The sequence below is a fragment of the Macrobrachium rosenbergii genome, chromosome 4, assembly GCF_040412425.1.
Source record: "Macrobrachium rosenbergii isolate ZJJX-2024 chromosome 4, ASM4041242v1, whole genome shotgun sequence".
NCBI lineage: Eukaryota > Metazoa > Arthropoda > Malacostraca > Decapoda > Palaemonidae > Macrobrachium > Macrobrachium rosenbergii.
Genome location: NC_089744.1, coordinates 11,511,390 through 11,534,366, shown reverse-complemented (window position 1 = coordinate 11,534,366; position 22,977 = coordinate 11,511,390). Strand labels below are relative to the sequence as shown.

Sequence of the window (22,977 nt, the reverse complement as noted above, 5' to 3'; positions counted from 1 at the left end):
GTGGAGGTTTATCAGCTATTGTTTTTTTTCATAATTCCTTTCATTAAAGTCTATACATTTAAACATCTATTCTCTTTCTTCTCACCGTCATTTCCACGGACCTTTGTATGAATTTCTTTGTTCCTTTCAACATCTTTGAGCATAATACGTAATCTACAAATTATCCATTCGGCCTCGATATCTCAAGAATTGCTACATCTAGGTATTTCAACTTTTACTCGTATAGTGAGCTATGGCATTCTGTTCACCGTAATTTCAGTTTATGTAACTTAGGAACCAATTTGGCCAAGTATTTTAAATTTTGTCAGGAAACTTGTCTTTCTATCCATCCTTTCAGCGCTACAATTTGGCATTCTTCATTCTTTACCAGTGCCGTTCATTACGACAACATTGCGCTTCTTTTAGTGCGATAGCTTTAAAATCAAGATATGTGGTAACTTTTATTCTTACCAGTCTTAACGTCATCACTTCAGTTTAGTAGTTTTATACCTACTTTTTTGCACAATGTCATTTGAGCGTGATAATATGAGAACTAAATACCTGACAACCATTTTAATATCAACATAATTTCAAGGCTAATTATTTCAGCTTAGATCTACAACAAATGCACCAGGTAATTATGAACTACTTACGACTGTTTTATTGAGACAACTGACACATTCAAGCTACATTTGCTATCTTGGAGCTCAATCATATAATTTTTACAGCAACATCAACAGCAACATCTTGCATCTTCAGATTGTGAACTAGTTACTTTAGACCGTGTTTACACACGTATCTCAAGTTATTAAATATGGTTTTGCCACATCAAGAGTGGTGCTTTGCGTTGCGACTTTTATTAAATGGATATATTTACTCTTTACTTCACAAGAAAAGCTCTAGTGTTTCGTAGTTTCGTGAATACTCTTAAAACTATACTGTATATATATGACACAGCAGTAAAAGTAATATCCTTCCTGAGGGGTAAGGTGCTACGAATATATATATACATATACATATATACACATACACACATACACACGCGCGCGCGCACACACACATACACACACACACGTATATATATATGTATATATAATATATATTGTGTATATATATGGTGAAATTCGTATTTCTATTGTTTATGCATATGTATTCAGGGAAGTGCATTTATATGCATGCATAAATTTTAATATACATCATTCACAGCAAGTATAGGCACATGCAGATTGTATACGAATATGTTGCATATATGTTTATATGTATATTTACTCATACAATGAATACATACTGTATGTACACCAGAAACATATCTGTATGTGCTATTATGCAAAAGCTACGTGCGTTCCAATATGTAAATCTCCCTGGAGAGATTTTTGGATGTGATGCTCTCGGAATCCTCTTAACGTTGGAAGTCCCCTTTCCCCCCACGCAAACTCTATTCACGAAAAATCTTTTTCATCCTTTTGTATTTGTGGAACATCACAGAAAACGCCTTTATCGACTGTAGCTAACATCGCAGCTAAGTGCCTTTGTCTCTGGGTTTCGTGGCGTCTTTTTGTTTGGAACATAGCTTAGCCCTTTCTTCTTTGCACTTCACGCCGTCTCTCGAAAGCCCTCGACGTTCTTCTGTATTAAACGGCGTTGTAGCCGTTTTGTGGTCATATTTACTAGGTTTGCGGTCATGTTTAGAGGTTTTGTGACCTTATGCACTAGTTTCGTGGTCGTTTTTATAGGTTTTGTGGCTATATATTCCAGGTGGTGGAAATATCCAGTGATTTTGTGACGCTCTGATTCGGCCTGAGGCTTTATCGAGCGGTTGTAAGACTATATTTACCAGCTGTGGTAATATACGGCACTAAATAAATCCTGTCCTACACTTTGATAATTACGTAATTTTATTTGTTGCGTATTATTGAATGTCGAGTGTTGTTGTCTACAACATCTTTTTTATCGATATTTTTGATGCATTTTGTTGTTCTGTTTATCTTTGATGTGTGTTTGTCCTAGATTTATCAGAAGTTCACTCATTGTTGGTTACTTTTAGAACTTTCGTAGCTATATCGAGCAACGTCATGTTCGTGACAGCGTCCTTACACGTGTGCTGTACACTGTTATTAGCGGAATTCATATGTCGTGAATATTAATCTCGATTCCTTTTACTTTTGCAGTGACACATCCCTCCTTTTATTACACTTACCTTGGAATACCTTAGCAAAATATTTGAGCTACATTGAATTTTAAACTAAATTTATGACAAATTGTTTATTGTGAATAGTCATGATTTTAAAGGTGTAGGTATTCCTACATGCATACTGTATATAACTACTTACACAGTGCACATTTCACTTTGCTAACTTTACTCATTCACCTCCCCCTGCACCAAACAGTTCTTGAACTCACAATTTTAAAATCACGATTCAACAGAAAATTAAGTAAATAAACCACACATACATGTACACGCACACTAATTATGTATGCTGTATATATATATATATATATATATATATATATATATATATATATATATATATATATATATATATATGTGTGTGTGTGTATGTGTGTGTGTGTGTGTGTGTGTGTGTGTGTATGTGTGTGGAAAATACATGTGCAATAATAAACATTCCTTCTCTTTCTTCTCACTGTCATTTCCACTGACCTTTATATGAAATTCTTTGTTCCTTTTAACACATTTGAGCATAATACGTAATCTCTATATTATCCTTTCGACCTCGAAATCTCAAAAATTGTGTAGCTGGGTAAAAGATAGATAAACAATTAAATAAAACTGCTGGTTCCCCGCTCTTCCCTTTTGTGGATTGCCAGTTTTTTGTTTTGATGTTCTCGAAAAGCTGCCGTTTTTCTTTCGCCAGTAAAGTAGCGGCAGAACAAGGGTTTTTGACGTTGGGTTTTGAATATTTAAAGTGGATCGTAATGGAGTGTGAATGCGTGTAATATGCTCATCTTTGATGACAATTATTCTTCCGTCTATCGGGGTTTTTCTGGTTTGTGGGTTTTGTCCCTAACGTGCAGCTTCTGTTAACGTATAAAAATTACTTAATTTTTCTGCCTACATAAATTATTTTTAGAAAATTTTTTTAATGATACTTTTGTTTATTTAACTTGAAAACCATCAATATACTATCGAACTTATTTTTTTGAAATTATATATCTTTTTACAGTTTAGAAACCTTGTAAATATTGTAAATAAATTAATTTTAAGATTTTTATTGTTTTTGTAAGTTTTCCCCTCCATTTATGAATAGTAAAATGTCTTCGTGCAAAATACGAAACTTTCGAATAAAATAATGATATAAACAATATCCATTTCAAAGCAAAAAGGAAGTAGGCATTAAGTATATGATGGGCTTTAATATTTAAACTGTAAAACGAATGAAAATCTAATATTATTCTTCCGTCATATCTGTATCGAAATTTAACAGTTTCATTTATTCAAACTGATTAACTAATTCGTTAAACAACAAAAAGATGTCCAATAACTGAAAGGTAACAGGTAATATTATGTCGTCAGCTGCACCATGAGCAGATCACCGCAATTGTTGTGCTAATCGTTGTTACAGAAGAAAAAGCTGGGAGTCTTAATATGCCAAGCCCAATTTTTTTATTTCAACATATGTTTCATAAATCAAATATGGTAAATGAATTTAATGTCAGTTGTCAGTATCTAAAAGTAAGCTTACTTCATGTGGGTTGTTATTTGTCTTAGGGTGCGTAGAATTGATACATTATTATTCAGTGTCTACTAGAGACACTAGCCACTGGTTTCTGTAGTAACCACCGGTACCCATTTTTACATCTGCGTTGACCTGGTAAAGCAAAAGGTTAATGAATTTAATGTCAGAATTCTAAAACTACTGGTCAGTCCTGATCAGTGAGCCACGCTGTCCCACTCATATATATATTATATATATATATATATATATATATATATATATATATATATATATATATATATATATATATATATATATATATATATATATATATATATATATATATATATGTATATATGTGTGTGTTTGTGTGTGTGGTTTTTAGGTACAGCCTTTCTCAGAAGCTTAATGTTAATGCACATGCTTCTACTATTGTGGGACAGGATTCTCTGATTTTCTGAATCTCTTCGTATCCTTGAGAGTTAAACCTCTCAAGGAACAGATGAAAGTTGTTGCCATGCTTTTCCATTTATTTATTTATTTTTTTTTTTTGCTGCCAGCTGATGATAACTGAGTTCACGGGCAAGATAGATGTCGACAGTTGAGAATAAATGGTACATTATAGTAAAACAGTAATCAAATTTTTTTTAACATTCCAGGAAACTAGAGAATTGTCTTGAAGATAGTAGCATCCATATTTGCATCGGCATTCATTACATACATACATACATGCATACATACATACATACATACATACATACATACATACATATATATATATATATATATATATATATATATATATATATATATATATATATATATATATATATATATATATATATATACACTGTATATATAAATTCCACAGATTACCTCAGTAATACGGAAGGTTCAGGAGAGAAGATTTCTAATTCCACTCAGGGAAAAGAATCGTTGAATGGATTGGGATAAAATGAATTTCGTGTTTCGCAACTCTAACAAAACCACAAGACTCATCGTAGAAAACGCTCTCATAACGTGTTCCAAGTAGACCATAGAAGGAAACGGGAAACAACTATGAGAATTCCACCACGTGTCGTATAGCTTACGGGGGCGTGGAGCAAAAGATGAGTATACCCGTGAAAAGGATTATCAGAGTTAATGAACACCGCGAAGGAGGAAGGATGCAGCTGCGAAGGCCAAAAGGCGCCGACGCCCGAAGGGTGAGACCTAATACTCATGCCACCGTTCGGGTTCAGAAGTAAGCTTTTGACGATCTTGCGTTTATACATACGTCCGAAATATATGTGTTTTTCATTATTTGGGTCCATGAAGATGGACGTAGACGCACCTCTGAAAGCTTGAAAATAAGGAATCTCCTCTTTTGAACCTTCCATATTTTTAGGGTCCTCCGTTTATATTTCCACGAAGGACTTTAAAAAAAAAAAGAGAGAGAGAGAATATATATATATATATATATATATATATATATATATATATATATATATATATATATATATATATATATATATATATATATATATATATATATATATATATAATTAATCATCAAGTTGTTGTAGCTGAAGTCTCTTGAGTAGGAAATATACTTTTGCCAAAAGTATTGCAGGGGATTTACTTGAATAGGCATCTGTTTTTTAAAGTTTAATTTTATGTGTGTACTCTAGTAATGTGTTTTTATATACTAGTTGCGCTTTATCGAAGTGATTATAAGAAATAATAATAATAATAATAATAATAATAATAATAATAATAATGAGAAGAATAAGTAGTCAAGAAACAACAATAACAACAACAACAACACTCAAAACAATAGTAATAAAGCTTTTACACAATACGTCCGGCTTTGGAATCACTAATAATTTTCCACGGGGCGAATTTTAACAATATTTAAATTCCTGTCAGAGATCTGACGTCAAAATACTCCTGATTTCTTTTGAAGTGAGCCAGACGATGAAATCGGAATTGTGGCACGTTGATTCGTGATGATTCTTTTTTATTATTATTTCTGAAAACTGACGAAAACTAATGACTGTTGGTTAGTGAGTCGAAGATGATTTAATCGAGAATTAGAGGAAAATCAACTGGTTGGTAAATTCCTGAAGTTGTGGATTTTAGGGAAAAAGGAATGAAGTAGTTATAATTTTTACTTGTCATGATTTTTTTTTATGGCTCTCTTTATCTCATATTCTTGTCTGTTTGTACAAGCGAGTTTGCTTTACTCTGCTGTTTCCGCATACAAATACTTCTGTCCCATAATCTTGTCTGTTCACTTCAGAAAGTTTGTTTTCATATTGTTTTGCTGACCACCACAAACGAGGTTGGTATCATGTATGCAGTTGATGTGACTTTTTTTTTTTTTTTTTTTTTTACTTCCGTGAAGTTCTGTGTTTGTATTAGTGAAACCACTTTATATCAGGAAAGAGTAAATTGAATTGAGTTAAATTTGGCATTTTATCCAATATGAACAAAGAGATTTGTGAGGATTTGAGTGCTTTGGAGCCGTATATGTGAAATCTTTTATATATTGCATGTTTAAAACTCATGTAACGTCTTATCATGAATGGATTGTTATGAGTTCATTTACTGACCGTCGAGTAGTCGTAGAAGAACTTGAATTTTCATTCATTGCTAGTTCAGGTCCATTAGGCGAAATACTTTTTGATTCCGTATGGATTAATGAAAAAACCTTGATGCGGATATGGTTAACGATAATAATTCGTGAACGAACGTACAATTCATCTCTCTAAAGTATGCATGTACAAGGTCCCCAAGTACAGGCGTATGTTGTTATTGACGTGTTAAATGGTAATACATTTTAATTGAAATGTTAAATGATAATACATTTTAATTGAAACACGCATACCGATGAATATCTAACTATATTCATAATCATATGCACATGCTGACATGAGGATTTTAATTAAAACCATATAAATGATAGCGGGGTTCATGCATTATATTAACAGGATACAGACGCTTATAGCAAAAAATTTAATTGCAAATTGTATATACACTTTCATACATACATACAAAAATACATACATACATACAGACATATACATATATAAAACAGTTATTGAAAAGATATAAGCTTTCTAAAGTGGGGTGTAGGTAATCTGTTATATTAGACTTGAGTGGTTTTCTCATCAAAGTATGCATACGTAGTTTTCTCGGGAAGGAGGGTCCGGTTCTCGCCGCGGAGTATTCATTCAGGTAAAAATTACAAGTGAAAATCACTACTGACATTTTATTGTAAGACTTACGTTAAAATTTAACTTAAAAAAATTTGCAATGAACTTTTCCGCCTTAATGTTACGATTAAAGAACTTAATGTCAGAAAATCGTTGTTAGTCGAATTTTAAATTGACATTTGTACCTTACAGTATAATTTCAGAGTTGAAACTCACGCTCAAGTTAAAGCATGCAAGTTAAACTACCAATTAATTTATTAGTAGAACTAATAATTGAATATGACCTTTAAAAGTTAGTCCACAGGCGACCATCTCATTTGCTACATTCATAATGTGTTTCTTCGTCATTGTGTTCGTATGCCTGAATGAAATATACTTCCATATATTCTCCCTTGTTATGATAAAGCCTCATGCTCAACCACAACACAGCGTTTGCAATGAACTTCTTTCGGTATGCCTGTCTGTCAGCGGTCACACACTTCCTTTGTTTGGTTTTAATGACGGCTATAATAACGGTTCTGTGCATAATGAAATCTCCGGAAAACTTGATGTGATATTCATTGCGCTCTCATTGCAAGCGATGAGCAAACAATGGGACTAGAACAAACTGCGATTAACCTTTGAAGTCTGTTAATTGGAAAAAATGGGTTGTTCATTACTGTAATTTTCTGTTAGATTTGTGATGTACGCTTGCTGCTTTTTGCTGTCATTATCGCCCTCTCTTGTATTATTACTGTCCATAATGCACTGAAGTGTGTTATTTTCACTTTTATATTTTCCGTAACGTCCAGTCATTACGCCACAATAACTTATGATTATTGAATTTTATTCTTCTTTGTTTGGTTACGTTTAGATCAAAGTATTACCGTTGGTTTTAATTTTGCGTCGTGCCACACAAAAGCTTATTTGTACCTAATGTTACCTATGATGATAACGCGATACTTCTAACCCCTTGAATTTATCGCGTTGGGTTTTATGCATTGCGGAATGATTCGTAGTTTTTGGCATTTTTGCTCCCGGGGATCATTTGTCATTTCGGCACCCGTTTGTAAGTAATGGCAGTAAATTTAGAAGGGGGAAGTAAATTGCTCGCTTTGCAAGAATAAATGTATGTTTTAATCCCCTATTGACTATTACTATTTTTTTTTTTTTGCCAGTAATTTCTGTAATAATACTCGTGGATGCTATTTTTACGTTATATTTTAATTAAAGACGGTTTCATGTTACCTTCAGTGGCAAAGCTGGTAATAGTTGTCCATATATTTATTTTTCCGTACAGTATCTTTGTGAAACTTTGAAGATTTTCAGTCACTTCAGATCCGATGAGGGAGTAGTGTTTTAGATGTGTTTTAGATTCGATAATTCGTTTTTACCTCAGATAAAATAATTAAAAATAAAAAAAATAATATTGACAAACATAAAATTAGAATTCATATATTAAATCTCGGGGATATTCTTCTATATGATCGTGGGAAAGATTGTAAACATTTACTGTTCTTTAAATGGATATTTACGTCCTGACAAATCATACTGAAATAGTATGTTACATAATAAAATATCATTAAGTTTTTATGTTTGTGGATCCACATTTCGTAAGTTTTCTTATATGCGTTTACTTGTAAAACTTCGTGAGGGGTGCTGTGATTAGAGAACCCATCGTGAGGCCTTAAAACTAGAAGGAGTGAGATTTAAAGGTCTGGCAGGATGCTTCGTAATTTGAGATTCTTTGCTGGTAGGAGGTCTCATTTAATTGTCTTTGGATGATGATTTTTAATTGAAAATTATTGAGCAAGAGGTAAATTTCGAAAGTCTAAGATACTTGCTTAGGACCGGAAGGTTTTCACATCCTGGAAACACTTCTAAGGGAAGGTCAAGAGGCTTATGGTTAGCTCTCTCTCTCTCTCTCTCTCTCTCTCTCTCTCTCTCTCTCTCTCTCTCTCTCTCTCTCTCTCTATATATATATATATATATATATATAATATATATATATATATATATATATATATATATATATATATATATATATATATATATATATATTATATATATATATATATATATATATATATATATATATATATATATATATATGTATATTATATATATTTATTATATATATGTGTGTAATATATACGTATATATATATATATTATATATATATATATATATATATATATATATATATATATGTATATATATATATATATATATATATTATATAATATATATATATATATATATATATATATATATATTTTATAAACTAAAGTAAATTCACCTACAGGAAAATTGTGCAGCGGACGGTAAAAGCTTCAATCCAGCTTACGTTGTTAAAGTTCCCGTCTTTTTGTATAGTGATATTTATCTTCAGATTTTAAAAGAGAATTTCGATGTTAAGAGAAATAAATCCGATTAAAAGACCGACAATCATCAACGTTAATGTATTCTATGTATTGACGGCCGGAAACGATATTATTTTTCCCACTAATTCAATTTTTTTCTCTCTGTCCATCGAAAAAAAATCAGTTTTAATTTTTTGGCGGTATGTAGTGTCACGATTCTGTATTTCTGAAATGTTGGAGCCGGCTGTCATAATTTTGAATTCATGTGGATTTTGTTTTCAATTTAATGTTCGGGAATTTCTTAGTTTACAAAAACTGTAATTAAAAATATTATTATTATTATTATTATTATTATTATTATTATTATTATTATTATTATTATTATTATTATTATTATTATTATTATTATTGCTTTGTGTTGAAACAGTCTGGAATGTGCGATGTCTTATTTGTCGTGAATCAGTATTAAAAATAACGCAGTGAAAGTTATTATTATTATTATTATTATTATTATTATTATTATTATTATTATTATTATTATTATTATTATTATTCACGTTGAATGGTTTAAATTAAACGTAAAGCGGCAGAGATAGAAATGGCATCGTAGGTATGTGCGAAGTCTTTGGACTAATTGAAAATGGGAAAACTTTTTTAGACGTGTTTTGAAAGGGGCTTGATTGTTGGACACAGGTGGCTTTAAAGAAGTTCATTCATATTTATGCTTGTGAAAGAAAATTAGTAGGAAAAGAGTTTTCGAGATTATGTGTCAATACAGAGTTAGTGGTGGAGGATGCAATGGTTGGAAGAGGTGTTGCTGAAGGTATATCTGATCATTATTCAATTTAGGGTAAAGCTATGACTGACATAAATTTTGATATGAGAGGGGATGCTTAGCATGTGGCTGTAAAAGTAATTGAGGCAAGTGGGCGTATTAAGAAAGTGAAAACATTTCAGAAGTGAGAAATGGATGACTTGTGGGCCCATAGTTAAAGACATTGAGGTGGAAGAAGTGGGTGAGTGACTTGTAAAACTCCATGGTGAGGTTATGGTGACAGCTGAGATTGTATGCGGGTATAGCGGGGGGTTAAGAGAGGGAATAAAATCAGCAAGTGGTGTGATGTGGAACTGGAAAGTTTAGTGAAAGAAAGAAGTTATTTGAGATACAGTTGCGGGGCAAGATAGGTGATTACGTGCAAGTATATACATAGGAGGTTGAATAGGGGAGTCAAGATTGTATATAATGTTAATTTAAAATACCACCTCTCCCCCGCAAAAAAAAAAAAAATGAAGAGGAGTAGATTAATTGTGAAATTTAGAAATGTTATTTATACAGGAAAGGGTTCCGAGGTAGAGTAATTACCATTTACATTTTTAAAAAATTAAGACTTTACTTGAATGTAACGTTCACCTAACGAAACCGCTTTATGAATGTAATATCAAGACACACAATTTTTCTGTTCTTAATTAAACACTAGTATAACACATATATAAAGAAAATATTTAACACCGTAATATAAAAAGAATTTCTTGAGTAAAAGCATAATTAACGGATAATCAGAGACCTGTAGTTTGAGCTTCAGATAAAGAACGAAGATCTTCAATTGAATCCACATGAAGACAGATTGTATTGACTTATCATTAATACATCAAACATTTTTAGGGATCTTAATGCATGTAGGATAAACATCCTAATTTCAGCAATGCTTTGATCTATTTTCGTGTTTTGGGTCCTGCTCAGAATGGTGTAAAAAATCTTATGTAAATGCTTAGTGAACTATGGAAGGAATATGCTATTAAGTTAATTTGTAATACAACTGAAAGCTCAGTAAACTAGAAAATGAAAATTATACAAAGAAAATAAGAACAACGAAAAGGCAAAGAACAAATCATAAACGGGCTCTCATCTTATTCTAGAAATACCACATAATATAAATATAACTGAACTTTTCTGATTTAAAGTAAATGGTTATGTATGGGGCAGAAAAATATGTATATTAGACATAAAATTAATGATTTATTGACCGACAACAGAATTGATGAATTATAGGAAACGTTCGTCACAGTACTTCTTAAAGAGAGAGAAGGCTAAAAAGAAGTTTTGACATTTTTTTTTTAAATTTAATGATTGCAGGTATGAAGTTCCGATGAGCTGCTGGTGGGGTCTCATTAGAGGAGGTAACAAGACTCAGAGAGGATTAGAAGTTTTGCTGTGACATCACTTATTGAGCCATTGAAGCTTGAGTTATTCGGTGACTTTTGTTTTGCTTTTCTCACGAGCCACCCGTTGTAGGGTCAGCTTAATGGTGAGAGGAAAAGTTAATTGTAACTTAATACATTAGGAAATATCCTCAAAAGTAAAAAAAAAAAAAATAATAGATGGAAAGCTTGCTTTGAAATTACAGATTATATGAGAGAATGAGAGAAGTTTAGTCACCTACACACACACACACTATACAGTATATATATATATATATATATATATATATATATATATATATATATATATATATATATATATATATATATATGTGCGTGAGTATACACGCCCTCGCGCACGCACACACACACAAATATATATATATAATAATATATATATATATATATATATATATATATATATATATATATATATATATATATATATATATATATATATTTATATATATATATATATATATATATATATATATATATATATATATATGTATATACAGTATATATATATATATATATATATGTGTATATATATATATATATATATATATATATATATATATATATATATATATATATATATATATACTATACATATATGACGTTCTAAGCTGTGGTGGTTGCTAGTAACTCGATCAACAGAAGACGGTTGAAGGAGGAAGTACATCTCAGGTGGTCGTCAAAATTACATTTATTGCGACGTTTCAAAGCACAAAGGTTTAATTTCCAAGCTATAAAGACAAAAAACAATAAAATTAACATTAAAAGCGCTAACATACAAATACAAAACATAATACATTATAATTAGCGAAATTTAAGCTAGTTGTTGCAGAACCAACCATCGAGAGAGGAAGGAAGGACGAAAGTCAGAAGGAACAAACCAGAAATGACAAAAGGCAACAGCTCACGTAAGGCAAAGAGTTGTCGAGGAAGACCGCTATCAGCGGGGGTGGGGGGGTTGGGGGGGGGAGGGAAGTAGGGGAACAAGGAACTTAGTTAACCTTTAATTAGGGGGTATCGTATGACGCTAGTGTAGGTCTGATGGGAAGCCCTTCTTTGTGTGTTATACGAAGTTCATACATGATGTCATGAGTAGAACCGGTTCTATAAAAAGAATGGTATTTTTCCTCAGTTATAATATTTTATCTTTAAGACACCCTAAAAATCTATTGATCCGGTCTTCCATTTTAAAAATGGTTGCAAAGTCTGGTTTACCCAGGAGTTTGAATTTAGTGTTGTCTTTTAGAATGTTTGCAACCTTATCAGTATAATCAGATTTGTTTAGTAACACAACGCCCTTACCTTTGTCTGGGCGAGTGATAACTAAGTTCTCATTCTTGGCTAATTTCTTAAGTATGTACAAGTCTTTTCTAGAGAAAAAAGTAGTCCAATGGATTGTAAGTTTGTTAAAGGTATTTTGTGCTAGAACCTGTAATTTTGTACGTAATCCTGTAATTTTGACATTTCAGGATTACGTGCAATCCAGGAGTCCTTGTTTATTAAACAACATGTTCCTCAGTTGAACACTTCGCAGTCTTCCTCGACAACTCTTTACCTTCCGTGAGCTGTTGCCTTTTGTCATTTCTGGTTTATTCCTTCTGCTTTTTGTCCTTCCTTCATCTCTGGATGGTTGGTTCTGCTACAACTAGTTTTCATTTTGCTATTTATAATGTATTATATATCATGTGCTTGTATGTCAGCTCTTTTAATGTTAATTTTATTGTTTTTTTTTTTGTCTTTATAGCTTGAAAATGAAACCTTTGTTTTTGAAACGTCGCAATAAATGTATTTTAAGGACGACCTGAGATGCACTCCACCTTCAACCGTCTTCTGCTGTGCATATATATATATATATATATATATATATATATATATATATATATATATATATATATATATATATATATATATATATATATACACATATATATATATATATATATATATATATATATATATATATATATATATATATATATATATATATATATATATATATATCTTTGTATTTGTATTTGCCTAAGTGCATACATATATATATATATATATATATATATATATATATATATATATATATATATATATATATATATATATATCTTTGTATTTGTATTTGCCTAAGTGCATACATATATATATATATATATATATATATATATATATATATATATATATATATATATATATATATATATATATATATATATATATATCTTTGTATTTGTATTTGCCTAAGTGCATACATATATATATATATATATATATATATATATATATATATATATATATATATATATATATATATATATATCTTTGTATTTGTATTTGCCTAAGTGCATATCTAAAAATGTTTGTATATATTTCCCGTGGAAGCATTAGTATATGCATTTACATGTTGCACAAAACTTCACATAACAAGTAACTGGTAATTTACGCAAGATGTGACATTTGCTGACCTATTGTCGTAGCCTTGAAGTTTTTGTACTAAGTTTATCCCTTACTATACCTTTATACTTTAGACTCGCAAACATTTATGTAAAGTACATAAGTGAAAGTGCATTGATAAAATTTCACTTACTACGGTGACCGTATATGTATGCTCTTCATATGGCAACTTCTCCAGCTCGCTGCATCCGAATCCATGTAATATACACATATATTTTGTTTTTCTTTTTATCATGTATAGGGGCGCCATTCCATTTCAGACGAGTGTTGAGTGGTTTTGACATGCAGTTGATAGGTTTAGAAAATGGATTCTGTATTTCATGCCCGAAAATCTCTTTTGGTGTTCCGCCTGCCTCCGAGAAACGCACGTGGTGATTGTTGCCTCTGAAATTGGTTGCTGCCGAAAACTGTAAAAATATAATGTGGGTCTTGATTCAGAGAACGATTTATCGATTCTTTTTCTCCTATGTGTTTTGAACCATCTTTCAGTCCTTTTCTCTTTATTCATTTCCTATTAGGCCTAGAGCAGACAAGAGGGTCGGGCAGCGTGTCCGTCCTAATTCTAATTAAAACGAAAGTTAATTAAGATCCCACACAATAGATAGAAGATTTTCCAACTTTGCCGTCTGCGGCATGTATCTCGGCGGCCGACGATATTACGGACTGGTTGTTGCCGGTAGACGATGAGCCTTGATTTATGGAACTGGACAGAAGGAACAAGACCAGACCCTGACGATTGTTTTTTGGAAACGAGGAGACCCCGGACAGATATTTTCTAATTCTTGAGTTGCAGAAATGAACAAGAGATGGCGAGCCCAGGCCCGGAAAATCCGCCGAAAGGCATCTCGCTTTGTTTTCACCGTTCGGATGTCATAAACAGGAAACGTGCGCCCTTGTATCCATTTGCAAATGAGTCCCGCCACTCCTTGCATAACGCGGAATGACGAGAGAGAGAGAGAGAGAGAGAGAGAGAGAGAGAGAGAGCCTCTCTTTTACTCTAGTGTTTCCATGTCCGTGAATTCTAATTCATTAGGAAAAAGGCCACTCCAATAGCAACAACGCGCGCCCTTGTTGGGGGGATGAGGATAATGTACCGACATGCAAATGTCGATGCGCGCAGCAAGGGCGCCGAGAACGTGATTCCATTTTCTCTCTCTCTCTCTCTCTCTCTCTCTCTCTCTCTCTCTCTCTCTCTCTCTTCGCCATAACAAGGAAGAGCCTCTGTGGTGGGGCACTTAAGGACATTAAACACCTCCATAAAACTGGTACTTCCGGCCGGGATGAGGCGATGCGAAGGCCGCTATAAACCGGATTTGGCTCTCTGGAGAAATCACCGTGTTAGGCCGAACTAAAGAAGCGATTGGTCTCCTCTTAGACAAGGGGTGATAGCGGTTCAGCGCTATCCCGGAAGGGATTGTCTACAGGAGACTTTAATATTCATTAGCAATGGTGCTGTGTCCTCTGGCTTAAGTGCCATAATATAGTTTCTCTCTCAAGTACTTTATTATGCAAAGTTTGTTTGAAAATATTCATAACTAATGGTAATATTTCTGTGTTGCTCATGTAGCCTTTGGGAGTAATGTTTGTGTTCGAGTACTTTATAATGAAATATATTTTCCATATTCAAATAATTTTGAACGTTGATCCTGTAATTAAGACATAGACCTGAAGACTTATAGCGTGGTCATTAATATGCAGTGATTACATTGTCTAGTAAAGGGTCTCAGGTACGATTTCGTAGGCATTTTATAGATATTTCAAGCCCGATAAGACTTATTTTAGCGATGTATATTTCCAAATGATTAATACTAGTAATATGTCAGTTTTTAATAATCAAAGCTGTTGCTTTTATTGCAATTTTTACTTCACTCAGGAAACCGAGTCAGAAACTTTTGCGGACTTGTATCCGGAACGCATTATCAGAATTAGACATCCTAATGAACTAATTTGTGTAAGTAATGTGGCGAATAATGTTAAATCATAGTGCGTGCATGTAATATGTTTAGACGCATTATTTTCGTTTCACGGGTAATTTCCTCTGTCGTCGTCTTCATTAATTTAGATTTTAGATTTGTAGATGAACCTCTATTAATAATAATAATAATAATAATAATAATAATAATAATAATAATAATAATAATAATAAAATAAACGATAAAATTCTTCCTTCAGTTGGTCATTTTTATAGATTCCCGGAATTTAGAAGTTTATGTATATCAGGTAATCTCAAGCAAAGCACATGGCGAGCACCTTTTGTCTACTTAGCTTAAGTTTATAATCCGTTTTACTTGTATAATGTTGAGTTTTACTTGCGCACGTGTTCCACTCTACCGTTATTGAATTTAAGAGGTTTCAGACCTACTTGAGCAAAAGGAACTTACCATTTTAGTAGTCTTGTCTTTGGAAAAATGGTTTTTCTTCATTACTGGTTTCTCTTATTTAAGATATCAGAGTGTTTATATATATATATATATATATATATATATATATATATATATATATATATATATATATATATATATACACAATTCTAATTTGCTGATTTTGTCATAATTGTGTGTCCAAATTACCTGTGATTACTTTTACTGTTTGTAGTGCAGAAAGAGGAACGTAAAATATTTTCTGTCTCTAAATTTAGTTTCTCTTTGCCATAAATACTTTTATTATTAGCCCAAATGGTCTTCCTCTCTTTCTAAATCCAGTTTTCTTAGCTGAAAGTTGGTCTTTCTCCCTCTGTGTAAATCTAGTTTTTGTCAGAGGCAAGGTGGCCTTCCTATTTCATTCTAAATACAGTTTCTGTCAGAGACAAGATGACCTTACTCTGCCTCTCTCAATCCTGTTACTGTCGAAGGCAAAGTGACTTTCCTGTCTGTTTCTAAATTTTCCACTTCTAAATCCTGTTATTGTCAGAGGTAAATAGCCTTCTGGTCTGTGTCTAAATCCTTTTTCTTTGAGCCACAAGGTGGCCTTGTTGCCCAACCCTTTACGGCTTGTTTCACTCATTGTCCCCGTGCGGTGAGGTATAAGTCCCTCTCCAGTGACATTATTTTGTAGCATACATCAGGATACAGTATGGCATATTTTCTCTGACATAACTTCTCTGATTAGGTGTTTTATGATTTCAGTGAACCTGTCTGTGTCCTCCAGTTCTTGACAGTTTTCCCTTTTCCATGTTTTGTCCCTCGTCTTTCTGCCCCTGGACTAAATAAGGGCATTGGGATGCCATTTCCACTAGATTTACTTGTTGTAGTTTAGGGAAAAATAGTTACCTTCACGTTATTATTATTATTATTATTATTATTATTATTATTATTATTATTATTATTATTATTATTATTATTATTATTATTATTGAAGACCCTCTCTCCAACAAACTTCATTAAACAGAATTGTCGTCTGGATGCCGTTGAGTTTGTATTGAAGTTTCTGAATCTCACGGATGAGTTTGTGTGTAACAGCAAGTAAATTATATAACAGCTGTCCATAGTTCATTAATTCCTTGAGGTTCCGGTTGGGCTCTCTACCATTTATCAAAAGGCGAATGAAGCCAGGGGTACAGTTATGCCATATGTTTACCAGAAGGCAGGCTTACAGGAATTTTAGGTGATTTTTGATTTATTGACAAAGTCGAGGGGGCTCCTACTATTGGCCGGGAGCAGAATAACTTATCCGGCAGAGACTGGCTGATTGTAAGAAGTGCTGTCTGAAGTAGCTAACGGCTGAATGGTTATCTCTTGGGTACGTCTTGCCATTCTTCTGACAGTGTTAGTGAGAAGATGGGTCTCCTGGGTCACTCACTTTCAATGGTTTCCATTGTTGTTACCACCAGGATTTTTATTGTCCTTCTGATCTGCTGGCATAAGGGGGCACTGCTATGTTCCCTCATGTAGTGCTGGTATACTGCTTCTTCATGTAGGTGCATGGCGATCCTCTTGGGAAGGCAAGTCGTAGTCATGGCAAAGTATGAATGGTAGCGTCCATTCTCAGAGCTCGATATTTAGTAAACCACTGCTCTTCTCTTCATGGGATTGTTGCTATTGGCAGTGCTCTTCCTCAGGAGGTATTGGCCAGTCTTCTGATCCTTGTAGAAAATCATAAGGTCGACTTCTTTTGTCCGATTGGTAAGTTTTACATGGGCACCAATGATGTTCTTCAGGGCTGCCTCATCTTTGTTATACTCAGTGTTCATGTAGCCCCTGTAGAAGAGTCTGATAGTCCTCTCACTTTCACAGGGGACGTGGTTCTCCATATGATACCACTTGTCGATGGCCTTTTTCGTCACCCTAGCCACCTGTAGGTAAGACTACCGTTACCCACCAGGGTCTGGCAAAAGCGTTTGAACTCAGTGGAAGTCGTATTCCAAGAAAAACAGTACGAGAGGGCACGACGAATGTAGGCACTTCATGACCGAGGATTTGAATTTTTCCAGGCATTCACTGCTGCCATTCAGGTAGAGCCCGATATCAGTTGGCTTATGGTAGACCTGCATGCAAAAACCTTGAGAAGTGCTGGCACCAAGGATGTCTAAAAAAGGAAATGGTGCCAGCCACACTTCAATCACATGTGAAGTGGAGAACTGATTCCTCCTCAAAGGTGCGCCCGAGTGTCTTAGTTCATTTCTGTCAACATTAATGAATGTGTCATCAACGCACTAAACATATACAACTGTTCTGGGGATCCTGCTGAAGACACCCTGCTCGACAACTTCCACCAAAAGTTGGTAAACAGCACACCAAGGGGAGGACCCATGGCTACTTGGTTGATCTGCGTCCACATTTGAATTCGTTGATTGATGAAAGGGCCCTCCGTAGTGCAGTTCTCGAGCAGGCGATGTAGGGGTGCCTCTGGAACATTCAGTGTTGGGATAGAATAATCTCTGTAGACTCTGTGAAGGATCATCCATATCTTTTCATCTGTAGGTACGATGCTGAAAAGGCTGTCTGCATACGATAATTGCTAGAGATTACCGAAATGTCAAGGTTAAAATTAACCTGCTGCTACAAATGAAGAAAATTCGTGAAATGAATATATATATACTGTACTGTATGTATGTATGTATGTATGTATGTATGTATGTATGTATGTATGTATATATATATATATATATATATATATATATATATATATATATATATATATATATATATATTTATATTTATACATACATACAGTACATGCATACACACATACAGTATATAAGCAATATTCAAAAATGCTGCGAAAGGAGGTCGGCCAACAAAAAGTGACGAAAAGAAAAGACTAGAGAGAAAGAGAGGAAATGGGAAGAGGAAGAAAGGAAATTGCCCCCTGTCCCATCGTGGAAGAAGTGAGGAACTTCAGTCATGACATGAAGAAAAAGGCAACTGCAAATGCAACGTTTAATTTGCCTATTCACTGAGACAACCAACGAGAAAATAAAAATAAGCCAAAGACTTTAGGATGAAAACCTTTAAAAGTCAGATAACTAAAACTGCTGTTTTGGGAAGCATCCCTCTTGTTAATATTCGTGTTAGTTTTACAGAATATTCAGACAGTAATTACTGCTGAGATATAATGTGTCATTCATCGTTATTTATGCGCATGAGGATAATATTTCGTACTCGACAGAGGATTGACTGACTCGGTGACGTGGTAAAATATTTCTTTCAGTAAAGGTACATTCACTAATTTTTTCCCTTTATACACACGCTAACCCACGCACACACGTTTATTTGTGTATATATATATATATATATATATATATATATATATATATATATATATATATATATATATATAATTATATATATATATATATATATATATATATATATATATATATATATATATATATATATATATATACATATATATATATATGTATTATACATTTTCTTATATGTATATATAAATGTGTGTGTATTGTGTGTGTGTGTGTGTAAGTATACATGATGTATTCCTGAGACTGTGTTTGGATGTCAAGTGCGAATATTGAACCAGAATTAAAGCGAAGTTTGCGTAATAAAATCGGAGCGAATGAGAAATGTGGAGAAGTGAACTGAAGTTCTCATAATAAAAGCTTAGTGGATGGGAAGTATGAAGGTATTTAGAAAGAGTTGTAGAAAGGTGAGCGCATACGCAAGGAGAGATCAGAGATTATTTGAGATGGCTCGGTTATGTGGGAAAAATGGCACATGATAGGAAGGCATTGAGATTTTTGAATAGATGAAGTAATGGGAAGGAAGTGTCTTGACATACAGGAATAATGCCTGCAGGATAGAGCGGAATGATGCGTTGTATTAGGGGGTTCGACACACTGCTGAGAAATTCACTATCACCGGGAATGGATCCACAACTCAGCGGTTAAATTTTGAATGTGGCAGATATAATTTTTTCCTTTTTCAAGGAAGTAATACAAAGATAAATTGGTGGAACCGTATTTATTTTTAGTTCACATTGTACGATGATAACTGTGTATTGATGTTTTATATATATATATATATATATATATATATATATATATATATATATATATATATATATATATATATATATATATATAAAATATTTGCAAACTTGAACTTAATAGAGAAATACAATTATGGGTAGCTCCCCAAATCTGACCACCGGAGCCTTGTCTATTTAATCTGTTATATAATTCATGAAAATGTCAATGAACCTAAAGCCAGAATATACAGCCCGGATATTAAGGCAAATATTAATAGAAAATGAATCAACAGGTATAATTTAGGAAAGGGAATCTACTCTTTTCTCCCTAATTACTTCTCTTTTATGTTTGTGATGAAACGGACGCTATAAATGCACTCTTCCCTCCCTTATTTCGCAATAGAGGGGAAATTATAAATCCTTTCTCCTTTCCATCTGCTCGAAAAACAGGGAAAATGATAAATCCAGTGCCTCGTCTTGTACCTGTAATGGTCGGAGATTATTGATCCCCTTTGTTCTTCCTGTAGGCATTAGATGGAAGGTTGTCAGCTGACTCTTCCCCTTGTATAGTTTTAATAGAGGCAGATTTTTAAACCAGTTCTTTTTTCCCTGTAATTTCAGTAAATTGACGACTTTTACTTCACCATCTCCTTCCGTTTATTTTCCCAGGTTCGGTAAATAAATGCGACGTCTACATCATCGTGGAATAATAGAAACAATTTACACTCATATCTCTTACCTTCGTCAGAAAATAGAAACAACTATTTGCCAAGACAAAGTTTCCTTTATGATAAATGGTAAATTGTTTGATGAAGCTTTATTATTTTTATGCATGATTCAGCAACGCTAAATATCTTAATAACAACAAAGGCTGTCCCTCGACTCAGTCTGGAATAAGAGTAATGATATCTGATCTGCACAAAGGCGCTTAAGGTATCAGCTCAGTCAAAAGAAAATTATCCTTGACAAAGTATATCTTCATTCGTATATACGTACTATCTGCCGGAAAGTCACGCTATCAGAGCCATTATATATTGAATTATCTCAGTATTTATAAGCAGTCTATCTCAATTTTCATAACTGATTTACTTCGTTCAATCTTTGTAATCAACCGGCGATTAATTATGCCTTAAGCCAGGTCTGAAACGTGTATTTAGTTACACTAAACCCTTGTTAATATTTAATGATTTTCGCTCACGTGTAGCGTATGGAATTTTAACGCTTATGAAAAATTAACTGGAGTGGAAGCAGTATCTCTTCTCACTCCTAATATCATTTTCATCATAGATTATTGTATATAAATATATATATATATATAATATCTTTTTATCATATATATATATATATATAAATTTTTATCAAGAATTTGCATTTTTGCTTCGCTGATAATTCCAGATAGATAATCATTTGAGATTATAGTGTTGGTGAGTGGAAAATAGATGATTCTGGGATATTATTTCATGGTTTATTCTGCAGCAAAGACTTTTGTGTTTAAACTAAAATATAGACAAAAATTAGTAGTATTATTGGACAACAGCTCGGAAGAAATACTATTTTAAATTCACAACAATAGAAAATATGGGCGACTTATTTGCCTGTAGTTTCTTTTTTTGGGATTTGAAGATTGTTGATTTTAGATATTTTAATTTTAAATGCAAAAAGGACCTTAGTTCCCTATTTATATTTTATATAAAAATAAAATTGCCTCTTTATGCTGGAATACTTATTGCATGGTTAATTGATAACCATGGTATAGAAGGAATATATTACCTGTGAAATGCTTTGTAAATAATTAGATGATTTTATGACAGAAAATCTAAATATAAATACTGTAAAGATATCTTTATAGGCAGCTATCTTGAGATCGAAATTCTTATTTAGAAAGTGTGACGCCAGAAGAGTAAAGTCTTACTGGCTAGACCCACGAATCTTTCTGAACCTCAGAGACGCTGGTACACATCCACGGTTGGATGGACACATGGTCAGAGGGCTGGGAGCTATCCACGGATCTAGTGAACTTGAGCTGTGTATTGGATCACTCATCCATTGCTCTCACTTTCGCTAAACGCGGCAGAAGGGTAAGCGCATTCCTACACCATTATATATATATATATATATATATATATATATATATATATATATATATATATATATATATATATATATATATATATATATAGTGTATATGTATATGTATATACATATATATGTGTATATGTATATGTATATATATATATATATATATATATATATATATATATATATATATATATATATATACAGTATATGTACATATATTTATACACGTATGTGTGTATGTATGTATATGAATATTTGTCACTTAAACACACGTAACCATTTTATATTCATAAAGGTTAAGTCACAGATATCGTTCAAGATCGAATTAATTTTAATGCGGAATGGCTTACATCCAAAGTTAATTATAGTTGATAAAGCTTCTTTTTTGATGAGGATTTGAACCAGGACCTTTGGCTTAGAAACTACAATAAACAGTCTACTTTGACCTCTCATCTGTGTATATAATTCGACTGTTTTACTGAACAAGGGAGTCGTCCACGGTTCAGCGTGTTGATAAAAAGAATGCTTTCCATTATGTGAACGCCGTAGTAAAATGAAACTGATAAAAAGCAATAGGTCACCAGTGAGGAAAAAGTGCCGTTACCCCTTAGAAGGCAA

General features: G+C 32.9%; 1 protein-coding gene across 1 annotated transcript in view; it reads left to right on the top strand.

The window, feature by feature from the left end:
- The window catches only part of LOC136830532 (junctional adhesion molecule B-like), a 651,645-nt gene that overhangs the window by 257,041 nt on the left and 371,627 nt on the right, over window positions 1-22,977 (top strand). The window lies entirely within an intron of this gene.